Raw genomic sequence first — 9,186 nt, forward strand, 5'->3', positions numbered from 1 at the left:
ACTGAAATATTCGTTTGAAGTATATAACAATTATTTGAGAATCTTGAATGCATGTTTTCACATTGTCTGTATGTTATATATTGTAGACAATCTAGTATCAAATGGGATAGTAGAAGATTAGATTGTCAAACTTCTTATATAATATAATAAAGGTTCACAGTCTAGATGGCGTTAGACAAACCATTGGAACGACTGAAGTATTATTTGGAAATAGTTTATCTTGACTATTGAATAATACTTATATACTTTGTGTATATTGAACGTGATCAAAATAGTAGAATAATTGTTTCTTTTATTCTGACAATAAAGAACTAAGATTCTATGATGTTATTAATGCTTAAGTTCTTAATCCGGATATAGTGATTGACACTTGTATTTAATGCACATGCCTTGACTCATAAGTTAAGTAATTTATTTTAAATTACGAATTTATGTATTGGGCAATGACATTATATACAGAGTGGGATATTGACTATAAAAGGAAACCATGTCCGAAAAATATATTCGGGTGATGATGTCCTCTTGAAAGCTCATAAAGATAATTATGCTTTAGTCCTGCAGGCAGATTTGTTCTTGCATAATTATAAGGTTGAGCGGATGATCAAGGATAAAAGATATTGATTAAATTAATTATCAGAAATTAATTTAATTAATGGACATGCGATATCTTAAACATGGGGAATTTATAAGCAATTAATATGGGAGCCGAATTAAATAATTAATTTACGGAATTAGGAAATGTAGTGCAAATATTAATTCTTTAGTGGATTGAATTAATATTTAATGACATTCCCGGAATGTCATTTTTTGTAAAGATGTAACCTAGGTGATTCTTGATCATTTTCATCTTTTAAGTGTTCACATGCATATATGATGTTTGTTTATTTCCCCAGCTTCAAGATGGAATCAAAAGCTGAGAGTGATGAAAATCGCGATTTGGGTTATCAGCAATCCCCAGCTTCAGTTGATCAAAGTGATGATTCACCTACAGAAACTGCTGTTTATTCAACAATCAGAGCAGATTCTTTCTGGTACAGGAGAACATACTCTGAAATCTCTGCATTTTCGGAGTTTACAGATGACAACAGCTATTCAGACTCGCCATCTCCACTATGCTGGCCAGCTCTGAAATCACCTAAGCAGCCTGTACTCAGAAGACTAGGAATGCAACAAAACAAACTTGGCATGGATGATACTCTTGAGAATCAGGAGCCAGTAGATAAAGGTAATTATAGTATACAATGTTCTTTCGGTTCCTGCCTTTAGGATTACCTTAACCTGCCTGCATATCTAAGGATCAGTTGTTTCAACTGTCTAGAATCTTGATATCTTTTATCTATAATCTACATAAGCAACGGCTGAAACTTGCTAATAGTAAATCTCTTATAATGGAGGCTTCTTTAAAGTCCCCCTCTGTCTAACAATGGCCAGAGGTTTTTCTAGTAAAACCTTATAGTATTTTTTACAAAGGGACATTGGCTCTGCTTCTCAGGAGTTTTAGGGTTGTCGATTTCAGGTTATTTTCAGTTTTTGCCGTTGGCTACTAGTGGGAATGTAGGGTGCTTTTGTAATATATCGTCGTGTTTGGAAATGATTTGGATGAATGTCATGTAGATTTGTGGATAGCTTAATGGCAAAAAATCTTTGGTTATGAATTTGAATCTGGTTCTCTTTGTATATTTGTTCATGCTTCTTGTTGCATACTAGTTGATACCTTTCTTATAATTAATGTTTTTTAAATTTCTTATAGTGGTGGTTTAGAATTTGACCAAGGTTTAAACCTTGTGAATGCATTCCTTCTATTTAAAAGTCCTTCCAGTCTGATGATTGCTATATATGTTCTTTTAAGACCCTTGTTCCTTGTTATCAATACCCATTCAGCCCTCCACTGAGGCTCAAACCATCGATCTCTAGTAAGTAGGCTTTCCCCCGTTCATCTATCTAATTCACAATGTTTAATTTTTTTTTCTGGTAAATCATTAGATATGTATAAAGATTCTTTCAACACAATTTGTTATTGTAATTGTTATTATAATTTTTTTGCTAGCTTGTTAACTTAAGAGATTAGCGATCAATTCATTTATTTTTAATTAAAATAACCAATTCTTGCAGTAAGATATTAGTTATCTTTTGTGGAGTATTAACTTGCATAGCTAAAAAATATTACTTTTATATTTGCCTGTATTATCTGTCCGCAATATAAGATTTTCCTGTGTGTGAAATACTCTATAGGTCAGCTAATAATTTTCGAAATGTTAACAGAACTTATAATGATGAAGGAAAGATTTTCAAAGCTCTTGCTGGGTGAGGACATGTCAGGAAGTGGTAAAGGAGTTTGCACAACAGTCACATTGTCTAATGCTATAACAAATCTTTATGGTAAACTCGCAAAACACAGCAATGTTTAGAATATTATAAAAAGTTCCTTTTTGAGGATTTTATCTCATTGTCTGATGTGTGTACACTCTAGCTTCTGTATATGGCCAGCACCTAAAATTGGAGCCACTTCATTCAGAGAAGGAATTGATGTGGAAAAGAGAGATGAATTGCCTTTTATCTGTATGTGATTACATAGTAGAGTTTATCCCAGCATCACAAAATTTAAAAGATGAAACAGTTGTTGAGGTAAAAAATTCTCAGCTATTACCTATATTATTTTATAACCTTTTTCTTATTCTAATGCAATTTTTACAATTTTTGTTTAGATTATGACCAATACACCACGATCCGATATTAACATCAACCTTCCAGCATTGAGAAAACTTGATGCAATGCTAATTGTAAGAAAATCTTCAACAGCTTATCAAAACAATTTTTGAGCTCACTCGTGGTTTTAGGGCTCGATACCTAAACATTTTTGTTTCTTTTAACTCAGTGTTCCTGTGTTCTTCTGTACAGGAGGTTCTTGAAAGTTTTACAAATACAGAATTTTGGTATGCAGAACAAGGTAGTATTTCAGGGAATTCAGTGCGCTCAGGATCATTCAGGAGGATCATTCCTCAGCCTCAGCGTAAAGAGGGAAAGTGGTGGCTGCCAGTTCCTTGTGTTGTGTGCCCCCTGGTGGTCTTTCGGACAAGTCAAGAAAGCATTTAAGACACCAACGCAATTCTGCCAATCAGATCCTCAAAGCAGAAATGGCGATCAACAGTAGCATTCTTGCTGAAATGGATATTCCAAATACTTACATGGCATCTCTTCCCAAGGTTACCAACAAACCCTCCAAATTGCTCATGTTTTTGTTTTCATTGTTAAGTAGAAATATGAAAACAAGAAAAACAAGGCAGCGTTTTCACTGTTAATATGCTGCCTGAAACCTCAAACATGCGAACAGAGAAGTAATATTACTCACACTTTGTTTTGGTGGACTTATGTTTGCAGAGTGGTAAAGAAAGTGTTGGAGATACGATATACCGATATCTGTCCCAGTGTCCCACAAACAAGTTCTCTCCGGATTATCTTCTCAACTATTTAAACATCAGTTCGGAGCATGAGGCACTCGAGTTAGCGGACAGGGTGGAGGCATCCATGTATACATGGAGACGTAAAGCATGCTTAAATCCTTCTAAATCATCATGGAACATGGTTAAAGATCTAATATCTGACATTGACCGAAATGATAAAAACACAGTCCTGGCTGAAAGAGCTGAGATTGTGTTGTTTATCTTGAAGCAAAGATATCCTGAACTATCACAGACAACATTGGACACAACCAAAATCGAATACAACAAGGTAAGTCATGATTTCTGCTAAAGATTCATCATCTGTTAAGGATAACATATTGTTAAAACTTTAATCGCTTCATATAGGACGTAGGGCAAGCAATTCTGGAGGGTTATTCAAGAGTCTTGGAAGGTTTAGCATTCAATATCATTGCTCGGGTCGAAGATGTATTGTTCATAGACAAATCTACCAAGAAGGATTTCATGGAGCCTAGATAAGCTATGTTATCTGATTATTCATTTTGTTTGAAGTACCCGTGTTATCCGTGTCAGACTCTGACACTCGAACGTGGATATGAAACCTCCGACACTTATTTTAGACCAAAAACATGTAAAATTTTCAGAATATTGCCGAGTCCGACATTCGTAAACATATCTTTGCACACTTTTAGCCAAGTCTGGGTAACAGAGTAGATAAGTATAAACAGTGTCTGCAAGCTTTTCAGTGAAAACTAAAAGTTCAGTGCACGGAGTAGTTGTACAATATATTTGTTAACCAAAATTTGTGTAATTTTTTTTTCTTTTTGCTATAAAAAGATAGATTATATATGCAATTTTACTAGGAAAAACTTGCTCATTTAGGTTGTGCTCCCAGTACATAAGTTGCAGATGTATAGACTTGGATCAGATCTTTGATTAAAACAAAGATAAATAAAAAATTGTAAAAGTTTTTATATTTGAAGTGTAATATCAAAAAAATTGATGAACAGAATGATTTGTATGATGAAAATTGTCATAGTTCAAGCAAATAAATGTGCAGACCATTCATATGCAACTAATGAGCTTAACAAAGATACAGAGCAAACTGGCTACTAAGAATGAAATTCAAATTCTTTGTTAATAACTGAAGCTTCCTGCGCACTACAACCATATCAAAATTTACCATTATTTACAGAGAAACAGCTGAAGCATCGATGAAGTTGTCGAGCTAAATAACATAGTTCATTAAGCCGCCAACCTAGTAATTTAGCACAGCAAGTAAATGCATTCCAACAATGATACTGGATTTTGGATTGTGGCCAGAGAATATGCATTTCAACAATGCAGTGACTCTTTAAGTATATGTAAAAGCTTGATGCAACAAATCCTTAACTAATACACCACTTGTATAAGCCCATAATATTGTGTGAAAGTAGTTTTTTCATAACAAAAACCCCAACAAATATTCATATCAAATATTTACGAATTCAATCTGTCTGCTTATCATGAATCCTCTGAAGATGGCATAATAATTTTTTTTATACTCCTACATGCTAGTCAAATATTTAAGACAAACATAAAAGACAATTTGGAACAAGATAATCCTGTTGGACGATAGAATAGAGATAACTTCAGGACAAAAGTTACATTAAACAAAAGATAAACTACTAAAAGCATTCTATTTCTACTCAAAAGCACCATCACCGTCTTTAGGGAGAGGCTAATTTGCAGCTTGAAAGCTCGGCTTCTGCAAAATTAGAGCAGCAACACAATAGTCAGGAAATATGTCACAAAAATGAAGAAACTGCCACTAAAAAATTTCAAGACCAATAACAAGGTCTACCGGTTAGAACAGAAATATCCTTGTGCTAAGATAAATTAAACTTGAGATGAAAAGAAGTTTGGAGCTGTTTTGCTTGTGAATAGACACTACCATACCAAATTACTATTTATTGGGATAGTTTCTAATTACATCCAAGATACTGTACAATGGGATGCTCATAATGTTCCATGTTAAAATGTAAGTGGCAGGACAAAATGTCTGATGAAAACTAAAGAGTAGGGCTTTGTCGATTAAATTCAAACTTATAGCAGTGTTCACATAACCTTGAACAAAAAAGAGTTGTTCCCAAAAAAGAAATAGGGCTTTAAAAGTGCGATTGGCAGAGAGATTCATATAACTTACTAGGTAGCAACCCACCCTGATTCAATGTGGTTCTACTTCTGATTGTAACTAAAATTTTAGAATAGATTTTTTAAGAACAGTTCTCAAATTTTGATTCATGTCATTTGACATATGAAAGGGAAAAACACCATGTACATTCAAGAAAAAGGGTCAAAGCAAGCACACAGATAGCGGTAACCAGTTATAGGTAAACGCCAGAACATATTTAGATACATTACCACTGACTTGGAAAAGTTTACCTTCTAATTATAGCAAGTTCTTCCAGATTATAAATCCAACAAATAGAGAAACAGAATAGTACTGTTAAATCAAACTACCATTTTAAGATTAAAAATTTCAAGACCAATAACATGGTCTAACGATTAGAACAGAAATATCCAAGTACCAAGATAAATTCAACTTTAGATGAAAAGAAGTGTGGAGCTGTTTTGCTAGTGAATGGACACTATCATAACAAATTATCGAAGATACTTGGTAGGATACTCATAATGCGAATCCATGTTAATATGTAAGTCGCAACTCGCAGGACATACACATTCCATTTAATATGCAAGTGGCTAGATAAAATGTCCGATGAAGACTAAGGAGCAGGGCATGGTGGATTAAATTCAAGCATATAGCAGTGCTCACATAACCTTGGACAAAAAAGAGTTTACCTTACTCTGACCATAACCCTCATTGGACGAGGTTGACAAACCATCCTCATCCAATGAGGTTTCACTTCTGAATGTAACTAGAATTTAAACAGATACTTTAGGTACAGTTGTCACTGATTCATGCCATTAGACGAGGGAAAGACGAAAACACAATGTATATCAAGGAAAAAGGGTCAATACATGCATAGAGATACCAGTAACCAGTTATAGGTAGACACCAGAATATATTTATTTAAGATTTTTAGATACATTAACACAGGCTTTGAAAAGTTTACCTTCTTGTCTTCTACTAATAGCAAGTTCCTGCAGATTATAAATCCAAGAAACAAAGAAACATAACATTAGAGTTTGAAGGAAACAAGGCCCATCACAATTAAACTGTCTACTTGAGCTGAACATATATGAAAAACATAAAACTGCTAACCAAGTACCATCAGTAAGGCATGAATTTATCTGCGCGCTGCCTCAAAAATCAGATTGATATGCGTTTTTGCCAAATCCAACTTCTTAGCTTGCAATCCAAGCTCCATTACGCGCAAATCAGTCCATTTTTCTTCCAACTCGTTTGCCTTTTCCTTTCCCATGAAATTGATTGTGTCTACCACACAGTTATCCTTCAGATTTTGTGGCATCCTAGATAGTGTTTCCAACTTGAGCCCTTTAATTAATTGCGGATACATGCATGTCAACTCTTCCAAATCTTTTGAACTCTTCCTGCCCTTAACAACACCTGAAATCCCATCAATCTCCTGGCCGTCCCCATTCACAAATTTCCTCTTTTGCTTAAATACTTTCATTCCCGTATTAACGTGAACATCATCATCCATACCCACGTTATCCTTCTCACCAATTTGACCATCATTGGCGACAAGTTCCTCCTTTTGTTTCTTTCTATCTACTTTCGACTTCTTCCCACTCTTAACAACACCTGGACTCCCTTCAGTTTCCTTAACAATTTGTCCATCCTCATTCACAAATTTCTTCTTTTGCTTAACTACTTCCATACCCATATTAACGTGAACAACATCATTAATACCCATGTTATCCTTCTCACCAATCTGACCATCATCGGCAACAAGTTCCTCATTTTGTTTCTTTCTACCTACTTTCGACTTCTTCCCGCTCTTAACGACACCTGAAATCCCTTCATTTTCCTCAACAATTTGACCATCCTCATTCACAAATTTCTTCTTTTGCTTAACTACTTCCATACCCATATTAACGTGAACATCATCATCCATACCCACGTTATCCTTCTCCCCAATCTGACCATCATTAGCGACAAGTTCCTCATTTTGTTTCTTTCTACCTACTTTCGACTTCTTCCCGCTCTTAACAACACCTGAAATCCCTTCATTATCCTTAACAATTTGACCATCCTCATTCGCAAATTTCCTCTTTTGCTTAACTACTTCCATACCCATATTAACGTGACCATCATCATCCATACCCACGTTATCCTTCTCCCCAATCTGACCATCATCGGCGACAAGTTCCTCATTTTGTTTCTTTCTACCTACTTTCGACTTCTTCCCGCTCTTAACAACACCTGAAACCCCTTCATTTTCCTTAACAATTTGACCATCCTCATTCACAAACTTCTTCTTTTTCACCTTATTAACACAAACATCACCATCTACACCCACATTACCCTTTTCACCATTCAGACCACCATCAACAACAAGCTCCCCCCTTTGCTTATTTCTACCTACTTTCGACTTCTTTTCCTTTCCACCATTCCCATCATCACCACTACCAACATTCTCCCCCTTCCCACAATCCAGACCTACATTCTCACCATGCCCCCATGACTGAATCAATTTGGCAAGCTCAAACAACTTTGCATGGTGGGCTTTGGAGAGATTATAACTAGAATTAACAAACTTATTCCTCAATTTCCAAAGCTTATCAGTAAGTTGCTTTCTCTGAACATCAAAATGAACACGGGGCTTAACAAAATCAAGAAACTTACCCAAATCATCATAAGGGCTGGCTTGCTTCTGCTCCTCATAATCAATCATGCCTTGCATAAGTGACACATCATCTTCTTCACTCCATACACTCATGCATGCATTCTTCTTCATGCTTCCTTGTTCATTTGAAGACCCTACTTTGCCCCTGCTTCTTGATTCAGACATGGTTTAAAGGGATCTCACGATTTAGGTTTGACTGTGTGTGACTGTGTGTGTATGCAAATGGGCTTCTTGGAACTGAGGAAATTATGGCGATTAAAATTCCAAAGACTGAACTGATCATATACCTCTTTCAAACTTCATTCATACTCTTGGCTTTGTCTCTTTTTCCATTACTAAAAAAATATATTAAAAAAGATGCTCCATACAAAAATATATAAAAAGTTAATTATAAAAAAATCATTATAATCTAAATCTAAATATACAAATAGGTGCAAATTAATGACTATGATGTTTATCATAATAATTTTGACGACTCTTTTGTAAAACTAGCTTTTTGCCCGTGCTTCACACACGGAAATTATTCAAGTTACATTCAATTTTTTATAAATTTCAACCGATGTTCGATGATGACCAAAAAATATTTCAGTAACGAATATTACGAATACAAACTACTTCTCGTAATAAGCAGCAAATAAATAATTTATAAACAGGTATCACAATCATAAATTAATATGCCGATTTAAAAATATATTAACACTTATAAAGTACAGTAAATAGAGTGCATAATAGATGGAATTAACAAATCAAAATTGTGAGACTAATCCAATTTAGAAGGAGAGGAACAAAGCAATATTCCTAAACTTCACAATGAAGTCCCTAAGTTAACATTACATTCACAAACAAACAAAAAGCTTTGTCCTAAACACTTCTGCTAAATCCAAGCTAACCAGTCCAGGAAGTATTCATGAATCTTCCTGCAGAGATGAAAAGATTTCATTAGTAATAATAAT

General features: G+C 34.7%; 1 pseudogene; it reads left to right on the plus strand.

Annotated features, from left to right (window-relative positions):
- The first annotated feature begins 855 nt into the window (after window positions 1-855).
- Window positions 856-3,938, plus strand: LOC108192470 (rop guanine nucleotide exchange factor 3-like; annotated as a pseudogene).
- The last annotated feature ends 5,248 nt before the right edge of the window (window positions 3,939-9,186 follow it).

The sequence above is a fragment of the Daucus carota genome, chromosome 4 (assembly GCF_001625215.2).
Source record: "Daucus carota subsp. sativus chromosome 4, DH1 v3.0, whole genome shotgun sequence".
Classification (NCBI taxonomy): Eukaryota; Viridiplantae; Streptophyta; class Magnoliopsida; order Apiales; family Apiaceae; genus Daucus; species Daucus carota.